At 42.7% G+C, this 23,367-nt stretch overlaps 1 protein-coding gene across 1 annotated transcript in view; it reads right to left on the minus strand.

Moving 5' to 3' along the window:
* The window catches only part of FOXJ3 (forkhead box J3), a 141,878-nt gene extending 119,975 nt beyond the window's left edge, over positions 1–21,903 (minus strand). The window contains exon 1 of the mRNA XM_040974311.1: positions 21,730–21,903. The gene's annotated coding sequence lies outside the window, so the exon portion shown is untranslated. The remainder of the gene's footprint in view (positions 1–21,729) is intronic.
* Between the last annotated feature and the right edge of the window lie 1,464 nt (positions 21,904–23,367).

Below are 23,367 nucleotides of genomic sequence, written 5' to 3' on the forward strand. Positions count from 1 at the left end.
ACTATGAACAGATAAAATGAGTTATATCTGTGCAATGAAACACTGTTTGACAATAAAAGGAAATGATACATACTGCAATATGTACCATTCTTCAAATTATGCTAAGTGAAGAAACCAGTCACAAAACATGTTGGATAGGGCCATAAATATCAAATGGTCACATAATCAAATTTGTATTAGTAATTAGATTATAAATGAAGGATTAGCCATTTTAAGGGCCAGGAGGAGGCAAAAAAAATAAAGAGATGAAAGGGGAATAGAGAGGAACTGCTAGGGGGTATGGAAGACTCCCTTCAGAAGAGAAAGGGCAATATCCTTCAATTGGATTGTCGTGACAGTTGAATAATCCCGTGAATAATGTAAAAAAGCACTGTATTCTACACCTCAAGTAAGTGATTCTATTTACATCTCAGCAAAGCTGTTGGGAGGGGGTAAGCAAATTTGAAGCTATCATACACAAATCCTTTTTCTGTCAGGTGACTGCTTCTTCCCTCACTAGTGCCACAGGAACATTCCAAAACCCTAAAACTGGAATAGGAAGGGGACAGTAAAATTAATGACTTCACCAGAAAGCAACACTCCTGAAATAAACAATTTTCATAATCCCTTGAAAAAACAGTTTCTTTTCTAGTGGCCTCCACTGTTTCCAAATCACACTGTTTATTCATTAAACATGTTTAGTAAAGATACACAGTCCATTTAAAATGCTTTACGTACCTGAAAAAAAAAATCTGAATCTCTACTATTTTCAACAAACCCAAGTACTTAACTATACTCCACTTCTTTAACAGAAGATGGGAGAAGAGCAAGAAAACCAACAATCAGCCTCTGTCATAATAGTTAAATGGTGAATCAAACACTTTTTCCTCATGGTTTAAAAAGGAGGGTCAATAAAACAGGTGCTAAACGTGAAGGAAGGACTCCTCCTGGCCAGACATCACAGTGCTAGAACTTCTTCCAAATTCAAAATCCCACTTCCTGTAATTTATGTAAACAGCTCATGGGCTACACTCTTCCAAACAAATCATAACCCAAGCAAGTAACAGAATTCTATTTCTGGGTCTGTCATTAACTCACTGGATAATCCTGAAGCTTCAGTCTCTACTTGGCTCAGTAAGTTCATGACAATACCCAAAATCAGATCATAGGGTATAATACAAAAAGTATTTCCAACCCAAAAATTTATTTTAACAGAAAAATCTTGAGAAAAACCATGCAACTAAATCATGTTTAAATCTCCCTTATTAAATATACCTAAAATAGGAAAAGCTCAAAAGATCATCTACTCCAAAAATGCTGCAATTTTAGATAATTCTGAAAGATACTAAACAAAGAGCTTTCAGAAGGCTGGAGAGTTTGGAGGCTTTAAATGTGAGCCCAGTTATATTTAGAAAACTGAGATGCTGTATCTTTATCCAGGGCATTTGATTCGTGTGCTTTGCCTGGTGAAATTCAAAGCAAGAGATCTCGGGATACCTCTAAAAAGCAAACTGAACCTTACAGAACTCTACTGGTTGGCAGAGGGATGAAATGTACTGCAAATGAAAGGACAGAAAATCATAAAGTCAGGGGCCACCTACAGTGCCAACCTCCCATATGGCTGCTCCACTTGCAACCCAGCTCCCTGCTAATGCCCAGCGCAAGTGCTGCAGGCACTTGCAGAGTAAATAAGAGGACAGAAGATCTCTCTGTAACTTTCTCTCTTTCATGTAAATAAATCTTAATATATTTTTATTATTATGCTCCATGATACAATTCTGTAGGTATAAATTCCTCCCTAACCCATAAATAAATTTTTAAAAAGGTGATAAAGTCTTCGCTACCACCTAATAAGACTCAAAATTACCATACTGCTCTCCATAGTCTATAAACAACTGTGACTTTATACATTCTTTCTCATTCCTGCAAATTCTAATTTAGGAGTCCCAGAGCAAACTCAGAAAACCTACTAACTAGAATATCTCAGGTGATTCTGACATACAATTTAATTTAGAAAATTTTGGCCTGGTGCGAAGGCGCAGTGGTTAAGGTCCTCGCCTTGCATGCCCAGGATCCCATATGGGCGCCGGTTCTAATCCCAGCAGCCCCGCTTCCCATCCAGCTCACTGCCTGTGGCCCGGGAAAGCAGTCAAGAATGGCCCAGGGCTTTGGAACCCTGCACCTGTGTGGGAGACTCAGAAGAGGCTCCTGGCTTCGGACTGGCTCAGCTCCAGCCATTGCGGCCACGTGGGGAGTGAATCATTGGACGGAAAATCTTCCTCTCTGTCTCTCCTCTCTGTATATCCGCCTTTCCAATAAAAATAAAATAAAATAAATCTTTAAAAAAAAAACTGGTTTAAGACAGGATAACAAAAAGACATCACATCATCACTAATCATGCTCAACAGGTTGTACCTGCTTGCAGTGCTATATCAAGAAGCCTATATTCTTTTTTTTATGCCTCTATTCATTTTTTTTAATTTTATTTTGGGGCCCAGCAGCATGGCCTAGCGGCTCAAGTGCTCGCCTTGAATGCACCAGGACCCCATATGGATGCTGGTTCTGATCCCGGCAGCTCCGCTTCCCATCCTGCTCCCTGCTTGTGGCCTGGGAAAGCAGTCAAGGACGGCCCAATGTGCTCAGTTGGGGACTGAATCATCGAACGGAAGATCTTCCTCTCTATCTCTCCTCCTCTCTATATGTATCTGACTTTGTAATAAAAATAAATAAATCTTAAAAAAAATTATTTTTGATGTTGTAAACAACATCATACTTGACAACATGGTTGACAAGAATGCACACTCATGAGGACACTGATTAGGTGGGATAAATGCCTCTAATTTTCCTTTTAAGGTCATGGTTGAAACACAACCAACAATTAGTAGCCAGCCATTGACAAAGAATTGGGAAACTGTAACAAGTAAATCTTGTTATCTGTTATCATTGGTTTAAGACATCAAAAAGTTGATTTAAAAAAAAATCCTTTATTTTTACTGGAAAGTCAGATTACAAGGAAAAGGAGAGACAGAAAGAAAAAAACCTTCCATCTGCTAGCTCACTCACCAAATATCTGCAATGGCAGAGTCCAGCTGATCCGAAGGCACAGCCAGGAGCTTTTTCTGGGTCTCCCATTAGAGTGTAGGGTCCCAAGGCTTTGGGCCATCCTCGACTGCTTTCCCATGCCTCCAGCAGGGAGCTAGGTGCAAAGCGGAGCAGCTGGGACATGAACCGAGGCTCACATGGGATCCTCAAGCTTGCAAGGTAAGGATTTTAGCCATTCAGCCACTGTGCCGGGCCCTGGATTATTTGTTTTTAACTGGCAAAATAGCTAGCTCACTCTGGAAAAGTAAATAAATAGGAAAAACAGGCCTGGTGTATGAACCAGGACACTCCAAAAGTACTTATTAAGCCCTGTATTACACAGGAAAAAATATAACATTATTTCTGTTCTCAAGATGCTTATAATCTTGAAGAAAATAAGAAAATTCTACACGATAATATGAACCTGTTTTGAGTTCCACTTGAGGAAAAATTACGGTTGGAACTAATGGAAACACTGAGTGCCAGATCAGAAACAGTCATGCTTGACTGATTCAAGAGCTAAACAACCATGGGTTCCCTATCAGTACAAGATTAAAGTGATCAATTAAGATTTCACCAGCAGCATTTTCCAAAAGGAGAAAAAAAGGGAGGCTCTTACAACCTAACTGGACAGAAAATAACTCAATTCATATTATTTTCTACATACATCTATATTGACCAGTGGAATGCTGCTTCCTAATGAATCCTATATACATCAAATTTAATCATTACATTTCCCATAATTCCTACCACATTCTATTCAAAACACTGACTGAATCAGAGAAACAATCTGACATTTCAAAAGGAACAGTAATAGAATCTGGTAAAATTAGCAACAAGAAGTATCAAATAAGCAGAAAGGGGCCTACTCTGCTCTGTAGAGTAGTGGGTAAAGCCACTGCTTGCAGGGCTGGCATCTATATGGGTGCAGGTTCAAGACCTGCATGCTAAATTTCTAATCCAGCTCCCTGCAAATACGCCTGGTAAAGTGACAGCAGATGGCAGAAGCAGCTCCAGGCTCCTAGACAAGCCCTGGCAGCTGCAGCCATTTGTGGAGTAAAGCAGCAGATACAATCAATCGATCGATTGGTCAAGATATCTCCCTTGGGCCCAGCGCGGTGGCGCAAGTGGTTAAAGGTCCTCGCCTTGCACGCCCGGGATCCCATATGGGCGCCGGTTCTAATCCTGGCAGCCCTGCTTCCCTTCCAGCTCCCTGCCTGTGGCCCGGGAAAGCAGTCGAGGACAGCCCAAAGCTTTGGGAACCTGCACCTGCGTGGGAGACCCGGAAGAGGCTCCCGGCTTCGGATCGGCATAGTATCGGCCCTTTGCGCTCACTTGGGGAGTGAATCATTGGACGGAAGATCTTCCTCTCCGTTTCTCCTCTCTGTATATCCGCCTTTCCAATGAAAAAATAATAAAAATAAATCTTTAAAAAAAAAAAAGATATCTCCCTTGTCCTTCTCTTCCTCTCTGTAACTCTGCCTGCCTTTACAATAAATAAAATCTGTAAAATTTATAAACAGCAAAGCATAGCAATGCACAGTCATTCAATCTTAACTCAGTTAATAATCAGCAGTACAGATTCAGTTTCTTTTTTTTTTTTAAGGATTTATTTATCTTTATTGGAAAGGCAGATATACAGAGAGGAGGAGAGACAGAGAGGAAGATCTTCTGTCTGATGGTTCACTCCCCAAGCTACCGCAATGGCTGGAGCTGAGCCAATCCAGAGCCAGGATCCAGGAGCTCTTCCGAGTTTCCCACACAGGTACAGGGTCCCAAGGCCTTGGGCCGTCCTCGACTGCTTTCCAGGCCACAGGTAGGGAGCTGGATGGGAAATGGAGCCTCCAGGATTAGAACCGGCACCCATATGGGATCCTGGGCGTGCAAGGCGAGGACTCAACCACTATGCTATCACGCCAAGTCCCAGATTCATTTTCAATGAGGGTATTAGATGATGACACCCAAAAATGCTGTCAAATTTGTCAGAAACAATAATAGCATGTGATTGTATAAAAAAATTAGCTTATGGGAACTAATATTGTGGCATAGCATGCAAACTTGCCACCTGTGATGCTAGCATTCCATGTAGGTATTGGTTTGTGTCCAGCTGCTCCACTTCCAACCCAATTTCCTGCTAACGGTATAGGAAAAGCAGCAGAAAATGGCCCAAGGTGTGGGGAGCGGTGCGCCAAAAGCTGACCTCACGTGTATGATAGGCAGTCGCAAGTTAGCGGCTGGCTGTGGGCCAGGAGACAGGGTTGGTCCTGCCAGTAGGCAAACAGGAAGTCACAGGGATAGGCTGAAGCCCTCGCTGTGATTATGTCATTGCTACTGGCCTATCCTAGGTAGCGTTCAGTGGACCCACAGGGCAAAGTGATTGGTGGAGAACTGTATATAAGCAGCCTGCTTTCGGCAATAAACCTTTTTCATTCGCACCCCTTTTCATTCAGCCTTTTTGTGTTCACCTTCCTCCTTTCGTGCCCTCTTTTGGTCCGGCTTTTCGTTCATTCGTTTGTTCCTCCGTGTGTTCCTTCATTGTGTGTTCCGGTTGTGGTGGCGGTTCTTCTTTTTCCAGACCCTTGAGAGTTCCTCGCCATTTTAGTGTCGCTGCTGGACAGCGAGACCAAGTGCTTAGGGCCCTGCCACTGAAGTGGGAGACTCAGAAGTTGTTTCTGGCTTTAGACTTGCCCAGCCCTGGCCATTACAACTATCTGGGTAATGAACCAGCAGATGGAAGACCTCTCTCTCTTCCCTCCCAACTCTGATCTCCAAATAAATCTTTTTTAAAAAATTAACCTGGCTTTTCAGAATTGCATACTAATACAAGAGTGAAATGGCAGTGTTAGCAATGCTCACTGAAATATTTCAGTAAATGAGACATCACTCACTTCAGGAAGAATGACTGTAATCACCAGAAAGACAAAGACTAGTAAGGATGCAGAAAAAGAGAACCCTTGCACTATGTTGGTGGGAATATAAATTAGCACAGACATCATATAAAAAGCATGGAGGCCCTTTGAATAACTTAAATAGAACTATCATGTGATCTAACAATCCCATTCACAGGCATGTATCCAAAGGAAATGAAATCCATCTAGTAAGATCTGTCAGAAATGTCAAAAGACATCTACACTCCTATTTTTCTTTCTGTACCAGTCACAAAACCCAAGAAACATAAGCAACCTAAGTGTACATCTATTGATGAGTAGACAAAGAAAGCATGGAATATACACAATGGAGTATTACTCAAAGATAAAAGGGGATGAAACCTCATCATTTGTAACATGAATGGAACTGGAGATCATTATGTTAAGCATTTCCTCATCAATACAGAAAGACAAATATCATATGCTTTAATTCATGTGGAAACTGAAGAACTGACATCACGGAAGTTAACAATACAGCAGCAGATTAAGCCACAGCTGTGATACCCACATTCCATATGTGAGCATCAGTTTGAGTTGGTATACCAACTTTGCCACAGTCAGATCTGATAAAGGAGCAGAAGATGATCCAAGTATTTGGGCCCCTGCCATTAATGGAATGGAATTTCTGGCACCTGGCTACAGGCTGACCCGCCTGTAAGCAAGCCATTTGGGGAGTGACACACTACCTTTCAAATATTTTTAAAAGAAAGAGAAAAATACCTACATAAAATGATTACCAGAGGCTGAGGTGGGAAGAGAGTCAGACAGGCAGATGACAAGAGGCAGACTGACAGGCCCTAAGTTACAGCTATGTAGGATCTAGCTATAGATAGATAGGCAAGTAGTTCTGGGGTTCCTTTTATTGAGATAAACTCACCAAGCAAAGTGACCATTTTGAGTATTTAGAACTTTCTCAGTAATGTAGAACCATCACTCTATTCCAAAATTTTTTTACCACTGAAAGGAAGCCCAATATCCATTAAGCAGTCACTTCCTGTTCCTCACTTAGCCCCCTGGAAACTACTAAACAGCTTTATTTTTTTTAGGGTTTCATCTATTCTCTATATTTCAGACAAATGGAATCAGGATGCAACCTTTTGGGTCTGGTTTCTTTTATTTGGCATAATGTTTTTGAAGTTCATTGATACTGTGAATTTTTCATGTCTAAATAATTCCACAGAATGGACATGGAAAAAAGAAAAGATGCTCTTGGGGTTCTACTGCACAGGTGACTGCAAGTAATATTAATAATATACTATCTGTTTCTCCATTTTAAAAACCCTGAAAGATGGAATTTTGAATGCTTTTACTATAAAGAAATGCTCAATGCTTGAAAAGACAAATAGATTTAGGCTGATTGTATTATGCACTGTATAGAATCAACAAAACATTTCTACAATCTTTTATGTCTATTAAATGTTTTTTTTGAAATAAAAAATGGAAAATAAACTTCAGCTAAAGAGATAAAGGATAAATATCTGAAGCATACGTAGCAAAGAATAGCTGAACGTAACAGTAAACAGGTACTTAAGCTATTTAATGTATTTTTGAGTATGCTCAACGAAGTACTTAGTCTGGATGAAAGTTTTCAGATGTCACTTGCTCAGCTCCAGCACTGCACACCTTTTCTTTCTCACATTTCATCAAGTTAAGAATGGTTGGTACATCTGACAAAACAACCTAGACTCAATCAGAAGAAAATGAGCATTCTTTTGTTAGCTCTACTAATAAAATAATCTTTGACTCTGCTCAAAGAACTTCTTATAAATATGAAAACTCTGTATGAGTCAAAGAGTGATGTAGTTGCTAGAAATAAACACAATCTTATGCTTCATTATCAGACTAGCGTCCAGATCAGGCATGGTCAGAGCACTGGCGAGTTCATAAGCACAATTTTGTGTTCTGTTTAGAGTCTCATTTAAAAAACACTTACAAGCTAAAATGCGTGCTGGGAGAGATACCAGATTACTGAGGCGTTCAGAAACCAAACATCAAGTATAGAATGACTGAAGAACCGGGTGTGTTTAGTTTGAAGAAAACATTCCCCAGTCCTCCATCTCCCTCTACCAAGTAGATACAGCACAATATTCTCCAGAGGAGTTTAATAGTTTTTCATGAGCATTATATAATCACTGAAATTTGACATAAACAACTACCCCTCTCTCTAAATTGTATGTTTAATATAAATTCAACTGTTTAATATAAATTGTAAACTTGTGGATGTCTAAGTAAAGAATGTTTATCATTTACCAAATGTGACAATTTGTTCATGCAGCAATTATTTAATGAGACCCAAATATTTGTCAAAAACTTCTCCAGGTACTATGGATACAATGAACACTTTTAACATCCTGGGGCAAAGTATGATGAACAACAATGTAGAACTTTTCCTTCTTTTCTAACTGGCGCTGTGCCTCTTAATCTCTAAATCACTGATTACGCTGTCAGACTAGAATATCCCATCTCTAATCACAATTCAAACACTATCTCTGCATGAAGCCTTCTTGAACTTCATAAGCAAAAACAAACCCATGGCTCTTTATCTGTACTCATTTCTGCTAAACAGACCATGCCTTCTAATTATCTTTGGATCTCTCACAATGCCCAGGACAGATTCTTGAATAAATAGGTCCTCAAGAAATACTTGCTGAAAGAATAACCACCGATAATACTGGAAGAGTTATACTGCAAAAGAAGCCACAGTAGGTTCTCCAATACATGCTGGAGGAGGACTTGGAAAAAAGAGATTAAGTTAGAAGCAAATTTTTAACTTAGAGCTAACGACGAACAGGCTCATCTTAACTGTTACTGATATTCTGATGGTAGCCAAAGGATGGCATAGCAATGTTCAAAATATTCACACACACACACACAATTAAAAGCTATTCTGATGCAAAAAAAAAAAAAAAAACTTTTTTGAAATTGGGGTGGACTCCAATTAAGATGTGTCCCACATCAGAGCACCTGGGTTTGATAGGTAGCTCCATTCCTAACTTCAGCTTTCTACTAATGCAAATTCTGAAAGCCAGCAGAATGGCTCAAGTAATCAGCTCCTGTCACCCACAGGAGATGGAGCTCTCAGCTCCCAGCATCAGCCTAGCCTAGATAGAGTCTGCTGTTAGACACACGTAGGGCAGCAACCCCGAGGATGATAGCTATCTGTCTCAAGCGCTATCTCAATATCACACAAATTTTGTTAAATCAAAAACTAAGTTTAAATTTAAATTAATGCAGTTTTCCCAAAACACAAATCTTTCATGAACTTCTCAAAGATATGACTATATATATATATAGCTCAAGAATGTTAATGGGATACCTCATTAGCCTGAATGAAGGACTGACTCTTAAAGTTCAAGAACAGGAGTGAACCTACTGGTTAAAACACCTGTAATCTGAATTAGAGCACTGAGCTCCATTCCCAGCTCCTGAGTAACAAGTTACTGTCAGATACAGACAACAAGGATGGCTCAAGTCAAGTCATCCCTGCTACCCACAGTACTAGACTGCTTCCAGCTCCCAGCTCTAGGAGAATCATGACAGACTTCCACCAAGTGAACAACAGATGAGAGATCACTCTCTCTACCTTCTTCTCTCTCAAATAATTTAAAAGGAAAAAAAAATTCTGGGAACAATATTATAAATGATTAAATCTCACTATGCTTGACAAAAGATAACTTTAAAAGATCTACTCATTTACTTAAAAATCAGAGTTACAGAGAAACAAGAAAAAAACAGATTTTCCATGCGGTGGTTCATTCCCCAAATGACTACTACACTGCCAGGACTGAGGCAGGCAGAAAGCAAGAGCCAGAAACTTCACCTATGTCTCCCACAGGCATGCGAAGGGCCCAAACATTTGAATTATCTTCTGCTGCCTTTCCCAGGCCACAGCAGGGAGCTGGATCAGAAGTGGAGCAGTCAGGACAAAACGGCACCCATATGGGATGCCAGTGGTACCAGCTGCAGCTTCACTCACTACACTGTAGCAGCAGCAGTAGCCCAACATCTCACTTGTGCTCCTAAAACGAATCTTGATATAAATCTGAATGGTCAGATCATCCACTTCATTACTGAAACACCTGTCAGATGGGAAAATCCCTTAGGTCAATGATTTTCATTATTCGTGGATGTATGCCACCACCAGCTTCTCTTAGAGCCAACTATCCTCATCCTAAAAACATTAGGTTCTTCACACAGGTGACTTGCTCTGCCTTTCCACACACAAAGACTATCTCTGGGATGTCTCTTCCAAACTGAAAGCTATAGTCTTTATTGTCAAGAACCTGCGTTTCACCCATGTTCCCAGTACTTAGCACACTGCTCAGGGCTCAACTGCTGGTGAATAAATCAGCATAAGAATGAATGGAGAGGGCCCAGCACGGTGGCGCAAGTGGTTAAAGGTCCTTGCCTTGCACGCCCAGGATCCCATATGGGCGCCGGTTCTAATCCCGGCAGCCCTGCTTCCCTTCCAGCTCCCTGCCTGTGGCCTGGGAAAGCAGTCGAGGACAGCCCAAGGCTTTGGGACCCTGCGCCCACGTGGGAGACCCGGAAGAGGCTCCTGGCTTCGGATTGGCATAGTATCGACCCGTTGCGCTCACTTGGGGAGTGAATCATTGGATGGAAGATCTTCCTCTCTGTCTCTCCTCTCTGTATATCCGCCTTTCCAATAAAAAAATAATAAAAATAAATCTAAAAAAAAATAAATAAATAAAATAAAAAAAAAAGAATGAATGGAGAAATGAATGAGTGTCCCTGGACGAAAATAGTACCTTATAAAAGAACAAGCAATTTCGTTTCTCTTACTAGGAATCCCTAAAAGAATGAAAGTATTTAAGTAGATTCATAGTACAGTTTTCATTAGAGTGCTATTTTTAGGTCATTAATGAGAGATACTGTCTTGATTACTTGCAGGGCGCTAAAATTAATTTCTCAACCAAGAGAGCCAAATAAAAATTCTAATGCAAAGAAAAACCCTAATTACTTAATATAAAGGTACTTCAGAAGGTTGTGAAGGGATGAGTGTTGCGATTCAGCAAGTTCATCCTCTATCTGCAATGCCAGTGTTCTACGTGGGCACAGGTTTGTGTTCCAGCTGTTCAACTTCCAATCCAGCTCCCTGCTAATTCACCTGGGAAAGCAACAGCAAATGACAAAACCATCTGGAACTCTTACCACACACACTGGAGACCTGAACGGAGCTCTGGGCTCCTAGCTTCAGTCTGATCCATCCCCAGCCATTGCGACCATTTTAGGAGTGAACCAGAAGGTGGAAAATATCCCCCTCCCTCTTGCTCTTACTCTCATTCTTGCTTTCTCTCGCTCTTGCTGACTCTCGCTCCTGCTGTCTCTCCCATCCACTCTAACTCTGCGTTTCAGATAAATTGATTCTTTAAAGGTCTACAAAACAATGGGATAAAAGGTAAACTTACTTTTTGGTAAAGTTATGTAATCCGCACGATAAATATAAATACATATAAATATAAATATAAATAGAGAGATGTATAACGTATGTAGATATGTAGATATACAGAGATTGTCCACCTGCTGGTTCATTCCCCAGATGACCACAACAGCCAGAGTTAGGCCAGGCCAAAGCCAGACCCAGGAGCTTCATTCTGGCCTACTGTGCAGATGGCAGGGGCAAAGACACTTGTGCCATTCTTCACCGTTTTTCCCAAGCCATCAGAGAGCTGGATCAGAAGTGGAACAGTCAGGACACCAATATGAGAGGCTGGCACTGCAGTCATCAGCTTTACCCACCATCTATCCCATGGATTTTCACTTTTTGCATCAAAATAATTCTATATTTTTATTCCATTTTCCACACAATTTTTGAAGTATCCTTTTATACTCAAAATCGGACCCATGATATTATCAATCAGACATATCATCCACTTAAGTAAAACACACTAGCAACTAAGTTTTTTAAAGTCTAAAATCGACATTTTTTCCCAAATTCTCACTTGAACCATAAAACCAGTATGTTTTTCCTGCCAATAAAAATGAAATATACTCATCAGAGAATTTAGAAAACACAGGTCCAAAAAGTAAATTCAAATTATTCATTGACAAGTATTCTCTCCCAGACTTTTTTCTATGTAGTTGCAACTCCTTTGTGTTGTTGGTCTTCCTACTCACCAAACAGAAACAAAAGATTTCACACTGTGGCAACAAACCCAGTCCCCTCAAAGAATAAGAGTCTAGGGCCTGGCACAATAGCCTAGTGGCTAGATCCTTGACCTTGCATGTGCCGGGATCTCATGTGAGCACCGGTTTGTGTTCCATCTGCCTAACTTCCTGTCCAGTTCCCTGCTTGTGGCCTGGGAAAGCAGTGGAGGATGGCCCAAAGCCTTGGGATCCTGCATCCATGTAGGAGATCCAGAAGCTCTGGCTCCTGGCTCCAGATCTGCTCAGCTCTAGCCATTACAGCCACTTGGGAAGTGAACCAGCGGATAGAGGATATTTCTGTCTCTCCTTCTCTCTGTGGATCTGACTTTCCAATAAAAAAAAATCAATCTTTAAAAAAAGAATAAGACTCTTGGTGTAATTTCTAACTGCCTTCATTTTATCAACAGGTGCTCCCATCAAATAAGACTCAATCTACAAGTTTCCATTCTGACTTCCTCCAAATCACACCTCCAGATTTCTACACAAAGAACAAAGATTCAAGAAAAAGAATGCTTCCAGTGTCTATAAATCAGCCTAAATAAAACAAAGGAAAAAGTTGTTCCACTAGTTTTATGTCCCATATGCCTAATACAGTCATAAAATAGGTTGTTCTCAAATTAATCAAACCCTTTGGTTTGAGTATGTTTCTCATCAACACTATCAATTTTTGGGCCCAGCACAGTAGCCTAGCAGCTAAAGTCCTCACCTTCCATGTGCCAGCATCCCATATGGGTGCCAGTTCATGTCCCAGCTGCTCCACTTCCCATACAGTTCCCTGCTTGCGGCCTGGGAAAGCAGTAGAGGATCCTGCAGCCATGCAGGAGAATTGGAAGGCACTCCTAGTTCCTGGCTTTGAATTGGCTCAGCTTCCACTGCTGTGATCACCTGGGGAGTGAACCAGCAGACGAAAAATCTTTCTGTCTCTCCTTTTCTCTGTAAATCTGACTTTCCAACAAAAATAAATAAATCTTTAAAGGAAAAACTATCAGTTTTCTAATCTGAAAGAATGTAAGACTAGAATAATGTAGGGTATGGATTCTAGCATCTGCTTCACTAAATAATAGAATGACACTAAATCTGAGCTTATCTCCTTTTCCACGTTTCTCAACAGTGTCAGTACTTGCCCTCCCTGCACAAGCTGCTCTAAGGCTGCAAAACCCAACAGTTCAGAGACAGAGATTTTTGAAATACAGTTGTCAACAATAAGGTAGAAATCTTTCAAATACATGTATCCTGTAAGTATAAACATAAAATATGGAACATAAGACATGGCTTCCTCTGATATACAAAGATTCCACTTTCAAGAGTGACCGCACTGTGTATATACGGTAAGACAATATCATCAGTCTTATGACACACACTTCACAGGACAAAATGTGTCACATAGTCACAGATATAACCACACTAGGAGTCATTTACCTCATATCAAGACAGCCTACTTTATCTTCTTCTGGAACGACCAACTTCTCCCGACTACTGCATATCCTTTGTTAATGCTTACTGTTAATCTCCCAGGGCTTAAAGCCAAAGCACAGAAACTTTCAGTCATTTTTAAGTTTCTAATAAACATTCATGTACTCATCCACCAAAAATCCAGGTTCTTTAAAGCTATTTCTACCATACTCTACCTGTACCTCTCCAGGTTGAAATTTTCTCCTTGAGTTCTAGCAATCTCCCCCTCAACCCAATTCTCTCATAATGTTTTAAGACATGATATTTATTAGAAACTAATACTATCAATGCTGTAAAAGTCAAATCAGGTCTCATTCCCAGCATGCAAGCCGGCTCCAACCACTGAGGCTTTCAGCAAGGCAAATCTGACATTATACTCTACCAATCAATCAGAACATCAAACTGCATGCTTTGGCATCACTGTATCATCGAGAACTCTCATTGAGGTTGTGGAATTATTCAGTTACAACAATTACTTTTGTGCTCTGGGTGAAAACTCTGGCTAAAGTCTGTTTACTAAATAAACTCCTTCAGACACAAAGTCTCCCCAGAATAGATGGCCTTTCTTCACAGGAATCCACGACCATCTCCTATATATTTAAATAATGGAAAATAACTAATACTGAGTTCTGGAGACTAAAAATTTTCCACCCTGGTCCTCAAATTGTTAACATTCAACTCAGAAGAGAGTTCTCCAAGATCACATTCTAACAGTTTGCCTCATTATACTTCACAAATCTGAGTCCTTAATAATACAGATTTTACTCAATGATGATGGAAAATGAATCAGACAATGCGGTGTTAATGTTAGTCTGAGTATACCAAATGAAAATACTTTAGTTTTATGGTAAAAAAAAAAATTAAGATTTCTTTAAAAGACTTTTTTTTTAATTTGGAAAGGCAGCTATACAGAGAAAAGAAGAGACAGAGAGAAAGATCTTCAGTCTGCTGGTTCACTCCCCAAGTGGCCACAATGACCAGAGCTGAGCTGATCTGAAGCCAGGAGCTTCCTCCACGTCTCCCATGTGGGTGCAGGGTCCCAAGGCCTTGGGCCATCCTCAACTGCTTTCCCAGGCCACAAAGTAGGGAACTGGATGACAAGTGGGGCCACCAGGGCACAAACTGTTGTCCATATGAGATCCTGGCATGTGCAAGGCGAAGCAGGACTTTAGTCACTAGGCTACAATGCCAGTCCCAGATTTATTTATTTTTTTGTTGAAAGGCAGATTTACAGAGAAAGAGATACAGAAAGATTTTTCATCCGCTGGTCCACTCCCCAGTGGCTTCAACCAGAGCCAAGCTGATCTGACGCCAGGAGTCAAGAACCTCTTCTGAGGTTCTGAACTGTACAAATCCCAAAGCTCTGGGCCATCCTCTACTGCCTTCCCAGACCACAAGCAGAGAGCTGGATGGGAAGCAAAGCTGCTAGGACACCAACTGGTGACCATATGTGGGAACCTGGGGAATATGAGGTGAGGATTTACCTGCTAGGCCATCGTGCCAGGCCCTGTGGTAAAATTTCTAGAGTAACCAAATTGGCTTAGTTGTTGAAAACTAAACCTAGTGGGACCAGTGTTGAGTAGCAAATAAAGTCACAACCTGCAATGCCGACATCTCTTATGGAAACCAATTTGTGTCCCAGCTGCTCCACTTCTGAGCCAGCTCCCTGTTACTACCCTGGGAAGGCAGCAGAAGACAGTCTAAATGCTTAGGATCCTGCCATCCACCTGGGAGATCCAAAAGAAGCTCCCAGCACCTGGCTCTGGCCGGGCCCTGGCCCTGGCCCAGTCACTGTGGCCATCTGCAGAGTGAACCAGCAGATGGAAAATTTCTGTTTCACCCTCTCTCACTGTAATTCTAAGTTTTCAATAAATAACAAGTATTTAATAAAAAGTTAATACATTTTTCTTAAACTATTTTAAAAAGTATCCATTTATTCAAAAGTAAATTTACATAGACTGAGGAAGAGACAGAGAAAAGAGACATATCTTCAACCAATGGTTCACGACCCAAATGGTCATAACAACCAGAGCTGGGCCAGGGAGAAGCCAGGAGCTTCATCCAAATCTTCCACAGGGGTGGCAGGGGTCCAAGTACTTCGGTGGTCTGCTGCCTTCCTCAGGACATTAGCAAGGAGCTGGATGGGAAGCAGAGCACCCAGAAACAAGAACAAGCACCCATACAGGTGGAATGCTGGTGTCACAGACAGCTTTACCTGCAACATCACAATGCTGGACTCAAAGTAATAGTTCTTATAAAATAGAATACTAATTTTTCTATACCACATATTAATATTTATCCTACATTTTATCGTTAAAAATCTCAAGTTTGACACATGAGTCTCACTTGCATTTAGTTTTCATTTATTCTGTACTCATAATACAGAACAGTAGCCACTTTCAAAAACATCACATTCCCAGGTTATCAGCTCGTATGTATGTCAAACAGAATAGCGGCCAAAGGTACCTAACCACAAACGGTTATTTAAATATGTAGAATGCCATTGTTACAAATATAACATCTGGTTCCATATAACAAAGCTATTTCCATATCTCAACAGATGGCCTACAGTAATAATGCTTTGCTGATCTGATTATAACAAATTCTATTAAATCAAAAAATCCTGTACAACAGATGCCTTCTCCAATTTCAATATAAGTCAATCTCTTTAACCAAAACACTGTGCTTTGGTTCTTACTTGTGCATTGAAATCAAGTTACACCAATTAAAATGGTCAAAATTTTTGACAGTTGTTAAAAATGACACTGTGGTGTTTTCTAAGTTCTAGAACGGAGAAGGTAAAAACAGTACCTCCCTCTAAGACTGAAAGGCTAACTGTTCAAAATGGAAAACAAAAATTCACAGTTAGAGGAAGGCTAGAGAGAGAGGTCAAAGTGAGCTTTAACTGAGTCAAGCCAAGGTTTCTGAATGGGGGCAATGTGGAAAGTTATGTGACTAACAAAGCCAGCAGTGAGCAGCAGTGAAAATAATGTAATTTTTGAGTTGGGAGGTTGTTAGCAGGAACAAACGAACAAAAAATAAAATCAACCTGAATGTTTAACCAAAATGTACCTTTGTATTCTATGGGAGGAGACCTATATTTAAGTGTGAATGCAATGTCAAGCTTTAACTTTGTTGCTTAACTGTTTCCCCAACTATATTCAAGTCCAGTCTTCAAATTCTACTCATGTCCTTACTTGAAGTATTACTCTGTATTAACTCAAAGCACAGAAAACAGAACAGTGCAGTCTCTAAGAGCTCCTGAGTTCTGAAAATAGACTGCAGGGTTCAAACCCTGGGTCCTTCCATTGCTAGCTGCACACCCTTAGCCAAGCAAGCTAACCACACAGTGCCCATTCCTTCACCTGCACAACTTTGGTAATAATAAAATCTACCTCTTAGAATTATATAAGCAAAAACTATACTCAGAATACATTTGGGCCTGAAGTAGGTCCTCAAAAAAGCTATCATTACTATCAGTATCACTGTAACCATCACATTGATACTCACTGAAATTCCAAAAGAAAATGTAAAAATACAAAACGACTTGTCTAAAACATAGAGCATACAAGCAACACTTTAAAATCCTGAGGATTAAAAATCAGTGATCCAGGACCCGGAGCGATGGTGCAAGTGGTTAAAGTCCTCACCTTGCACGCGCCGGGATTCCATATGGGCGCCAGTTCTAATCCCGGCAGCCCCACTTCCCATCCAGTTCCCTGCTTACAGCCTGGGAAAGCAGTGGAGGATGGCCCAAAGCCTTGGGATCCTGCACCCGTGTGGGAGACCCGGAAGAGACTCCTGGCTTTGGATTGGCTCAGCTCCAGCTGTTGCGGCCGCCTGCGGAGTGAATCATTGGACCATTGGACGGAAGATCTTCCTCTCTGTATATCCGCCTTTCCAATAAAAATAAAATAAATCTTAAAAAAAAAAAATCAGTGATCTGGAGGTGGGATATCAGACTGGTGGTTAGCACATGGTGGTAAGCACACATCTGGATTCATGTCTGACCCCAGCACTGACTTCTGACACCCAAGAGGTGGCTGGATGGCTCGGGAGATCTCTCCTGCCAGGTAGGACACATAGCTGGTGCTCCCCAAACCCAGCTCCAGTCCAGTACAGGCTAACACACGTATATGACCAATGGAAACAGTGGATAAGCACTCATTCTCATTTTGTACTTGGCCTGTCTGTCTTTTTGCCTCTCAAATTTGATTAAATTTAATGATTTCCCAGGAAAGTGGATTTCTCAATTACTCTAAGATGCCAGGAATCTATATGCAGATCCTTCTAAACTAGAAAAACATACAATAGGAGAAATAGCAAATCTATTTGCTCCAAGTTAACTGTGCAATCAAAAAGTCACCTAACCTGAACTTCAAAGTGTGTACCTTAAAGAAGTTTTTGTCTTCTTCACAGGGTTTGCTGTCAGATCAAATGAGATAATGTAAGAAAAAACATACATAAGCCATTAAAGTATCATACAATGGTCAAGGGCCATGCTTACTCATCTTTATACCCCATGCCTAGCAAAATGCATGGCAGAGGTTATAACCTAAAAGAAAAGCCAGAGAGGGGTTGGCAGGGGGAGGATTTGATGAAGATGGGGAAGGGTCTAAAAAAGTAAGAAATGTAAATGTCTATCAAATGATAAATGAATTTTAAAATGTAATATGTACAGTGGAATATTACTTGGCAATAGAAAGGAACAAAATCTTGCAACCCTCTACAACAGAGACAATCCTTGAAATAGGAGATAAAGAAGCCAGATATATAAAAGACCAGTATGATTTCACCAATATAAAATGTCCAGAATAGGCACATCTGTAACAAGCATTGGAGCACTGCCTAGGACTAGGGAGAAGGGGAATCGGGGAACAGCTACTAATGCATATGCGGTTTCTTTCTGAAATGATGTTCTAGAAAATCATTGTACTAATGGTTATGCAAATCTGTGAATACACAAAAGCGACTGAATCGTACACTTCAAATGAGTAAATTGCACAGTATGCAATTTATCTCAAAATGTTTAAGAGTGGAAAAGCTTCAGAAGAGAGCTGTTAAAAGTATCAGCCCACTAGCGTTAGAATATGTCTTTTCTTTAAAATACTGAGTTTCTGATATTTGAGTAGCTCTGCCATGTGAACAAGAATGCGAATGGAAAAACTGCGTTAGGAGAAAATACCAATCACCACATCAGCTCATATCACTACAAATGCTGCGAAAAATAAATCTAGCATTTGTTCGTCTCCTTTCCAAAATTCTAAGGTTATAAATTACTTCTTTCAGGTCCAATTCAACAGTCTTTTTGCCATGATCACTATGCCCTGAGATTGAAAATGCCATCTGATATCGTCAACAATCTCACCCAGTAGAAAAATCTTTGTCTGCTTGCCTTCTGGGCACTAATGTATTTTCTGATTCTTCTCAAAATGCTTACTAACTGACCCAAAGTCCCAAACTTCAAAGCTCTTTCCATATTATAAAACTTCCCTAGCAAAATACATTAATTCACATGTTAGCAAACTCTACATTTCATCCTTCTTACTATTTGCTATATATAACTTAATGCATGCATAATGCTAACTTACCCAAAATCCCTTCATAATTATTACTCTGCTACAAAAACTCAGCAAGTTAAATAAATGCAAACCGAGAAAAATGCCTTGCATACAGTAAGTCCTCAATAAATGTTAGCTGTTCATTTCCACAACCACTATTAAGTCAGGTTCCATCACCCCACCCCCAAGAGACTCTCCAAGCATGCTCTAGTATGTCTCCCTCCCAACATGCTCAGCGCACAAGAAACCCTTTCTCAGGAACAGTAAGCCTCACTCACTCTTTAGGAACCCACTGTACTCTACCAAACCAGATCCTTCACCCTCCAAGACGCTCCACCAACACACCCTCACCCATCCTAAACGCATCTATGATTCCTCACCAACACAGGCAAGCTGCCTGAAGTCCGCCCAAGCTGCCACTTCCCTGCCTCTGCACATGCCCATTCACTCTCTTGGAACACACCTCTTCCTCTTTGGAAATTCCTGTTTTCTCAAATCCCTGACCATGGTAGCATCGTATCTCGACCAGCAGTGTCAGGTTATCTGGTAATTATGAATGATGTGCATTTTGTTTCTCTGAAAGAACAGACAACTTCTCTTTCAACAGAAATGGGAGTTTTGAGACCCCCTACTTTATTCCTTGTGTCTCTTCACACAAACAACTTCACACATGGGCAGCACACCACTTTGCAGAAGTACACAAATGCTGACTTACTCAAAAAAAAAAGCCTCAATGTAATAGAACACTCTCTATTTTCCACTGCCTCACCCACAGTCAGCATAATGAAAAGACAAAAATCTACATTTAAATATTTATTGTACATAGAAAGAAAAAGAATATACTAATCAGTACAGCAGATAAAAGGAAGAAAACACTAAAACTACAATAAAAAGAATGTAAAACAAACAAAATGAGAATGCTGGTGAATCTAGTATCTTAAAAATGAATTCAAAACATTAAGGTATTGTTTATTTCACCCAAGTGAATAAAACAAATATCTAATAAAGCCATGAAAAACTCCCCAGTGTCTTCATTAGCACAAAAGAATGAGATTCACAATTATGGGTGACACAAAACTGGCAGGGGTGGGGGAATCCACAGATTTACCTAAGAAACCAGAAAATTCAATTACATCTACATACAACCTAACAGAAAAATGGCAAGAAGCTGCTGTTTTTCCAAAAACATCTCCTAAAATCTAGAAAGAATTAAAAAAAAAGCCGTTTTTGCTGCTATTGTAGCTGTTCCTTATGGAGGGCGTAATCTTCTGAAGAAGCAAACTCAGGAAGACACAAAGAGCCTGGAAACCTTAACCTGGAAAACACATTTTTTTTAAGTGCCCAAAATACGTTTCCTATTAAAAAAAAAAAAGTGCATTGGCCCTCCACAGAAAGAGGGAAAGTGAAGTACCCACGAGATACATAACTGGATAAAGCTATCTGCTGCTGCTTTGCAAGCAGGGAACTATGTAAATTGCTATGGCAAACAAGCGTTTTCACTGGGGAAAAAAAACAAACATAAGTCCATGTCAAGATAAGTCACAGGTATCCCCAATTTGCAACTCCCTGGCTCTGGTCCAAGGGAGTTGGAATGCAAGTAGGAACCGCACAGCCAGCACAATGCACTGCCACAGCGCCAGCCACAGCACCTGGGTGGCTAGCACAGAGCACAACCATGGGGTTAACGGGAGGGAAGAAGAGATGTGTCAACGTCACCCAGCCCAGGTCTGTCCCCTGCTGGGCTCAGTTTCCACACGCAAATCGTCCATCTGACCCAGAGTCGGCCTCAGCACAGCCAACTGATCCCCCAACACCTTCCATACCACCGGGAGGAAATGGCAGAGGAAAAACCCTCCCGAGAGCCTCCCTCCTCGCACAGCTGCAAAAAATGGAGGAGGAGGGGGGACACCCTACCACGTGGGCAGGATGCAACACACACACACACACACACACACACACACACACACACAAGACAGCAACACGTCCGCACGGAACGGCTGCCTTTGCCCTCAGGCCGGCAAAGGACAGCGCGACAGGACGGCCAGGAACGCGGGCCCCTCGCACGGGCCTCCTCCTCCTCCGACCCGGAGGGCACTGCCAAGGCGCGAGGTGCTGCCCCGCCTTCCCAGCCGATCGGCGCCCCTCGTCCCCCGACATTCAAGGCAAGAAGACCCCCTCGGGCCACGGGATTGACGACGGCTGGCCGCCCAGGCCAGGAGGTGCTGGGGAGGACCCCCGGCGCCCCGACCCTCCCCGGGGAGCCACGTCCAGGTCTCCCCACCACCACCACCACCCTCCAGGCCCCATCTGGGGGAGGGGCGGGAGGCGCGGGGCTGAGTGAGGGGCAGCGGCAGCTGGAGAGCGGCGCCGCGGGGGAGGGAGGGACGGAGCCGTCCTCGCCGCTCGCCCGAGGCCCAGGCGCCGCCAGCCGTCCACCTCCCCAGCGACAAGGGAGGAGAGGACGTCTCGCCGAGGGCAGCCCCGGTGCCTCCCGTCCCCGGAGATGCCCCAGCCCCGCCTCCTCGCCCCGCTGCCCCCTGCGCGGCGGGCTCTCCTCTCACCTCAGGCTGCGCAGGCCGGGACGGCCCGGCCGAGCCCCCGGCCGCTACGTGTGTCTCCGCCCTCGCCTGGGAAAGGACCCAACGGCGCCTGGTGCGAGTGGCCGAGGCCCCGAGCAGCGCCGAGAGCGGCGGCAGCAGCGGGAGCAGCCAACATCCGGGGCCGCGCACCCGGAACTACTTCCCGGCCCGCTCCCGCCCCCGCCGCCGCTGCCCCCGCCCCCGCCTCCCGCGACGTCGCTGCGCCACCAGCCCGGCGTCGGCGGCGTCACGGCTCTTACGCGGCGACGTCCGCGGAATTCCTCCGCTGGGACAAGTAGTGCCGAGGCGCCGCCGCCGCCGCCGCTGTCATGCATCCAGGGTGAGCTAGCGGCCCCAGTGCCGAGCGAACTAGGGACGCTTCGCCTCGCTCAGTCACGTTTTGGAGGGAGAGCAGCGGAGGCAGCCCCGCCGCCCTGGAGGACCCCCGGGTACGGATTTCAGGGGTCCCGTACCCCCCCGAGAGTGGCGCCTCTTGACCTCCCTATGTCCCGCCGACCTCTATCACCTCACCGTAGCAGCAGGCACCTTAGGGCCTCTCCAGGACACCGAACCCCTTTCCGACTAGGCACGAGGAGGATTCTACAGTCCTCAACCAAGGCGTCCGGGGACTTCACGACACCCTTTCTGAACTGGACGAGGCCCGGGTTCTAGACCCGTCATGACCCAGCCTACTCTGGCTTTGCTCCTCAAAACAGGAGTCGGAGCTCTCGAAGGACCTTCTAAGTCCCAGGTTGGCTGCGCAGGTTATGAGCCTGCTATCAACAGGTGGAGCGTTTAGAAGGGAAGTTCGGATGACTGGTGGACTTTGGAATTGACTTCGATGTTGATGTGCACTCATTCTTTCTCTAAACAGCGGTGATAATATGTCCTGTAGTTTCACACTTCATTACATTTCTGCTTATTATTTGTGATTGCTTCTTTTGCATTAGCCAGGTAGTCCCCTGCCTACAGCCCCAAGCACGTTATAAGAGTACAGTGTCCGAATACTGAAATATTTGGTAGGTGAATACCAGGTTGGTTGGGCAAGAGGAAAAGGAGAGGTCTGAATGAATTGGCCTGGAAGCTTTTTTTTTTTTTTGTCCTCAACAAGATCAAATGGCCCATGTCTTCTACACACACTGAGCACCTGCCATTGGCCAAGCATTTCCAGGCCCTGGGAAGTCAGAGTATTTTTTTTCCATGTAAAACTAGCAGGGTTGATTAATTTCATTTATCAAAAAGAAAAAATTGCGCATCACTGCTAACGTTGCCAGACACGTTCATGCTCTGTGGGTAAGTGAGAACAGAGCAGTTGGGGGGAGAGGGGTCTGGGAAAACTGTCCCAAGCAAGGGAAACAGCCAGTGGAATAGCCTTGAGGCAAAAAAAATTCCTGGAAGATTAGAGCAGTGTGAGTGAATGGCATAGGAATGGAAGGTCAGAAAGGGGCTGGTGGTACACCATGTAAGCACCTTGACTGAGCAGAGCAGTGAAAGGATATGACTTGTACATTCAGAAGTTCATGCTAAGAGGCCTAAGTTCACTCTGGCTTTGTGAGTAAAGCCACTGTATGCAGTGCTGTCTTTCCATATGGGTGGTGCTACTCCACTCCTCTCCAGCTC

This window comes from Ochotona curzoniae, unplaced genomic scaffold (assembly GCF_017591425.1).
Source record: "Ochotona curzoniae isolate NIBS_2020 unplaced genomic scaffold, NIBS_Ocur_1.0 contig_2404, whole genome shotgun sequence".
Lineage (NCBI taxonomy): Eukaryota > Metazoa > Chordata > Mammalia > Lagomorpha > Ochotonidae > Ochotona > Ochotona curzoniae.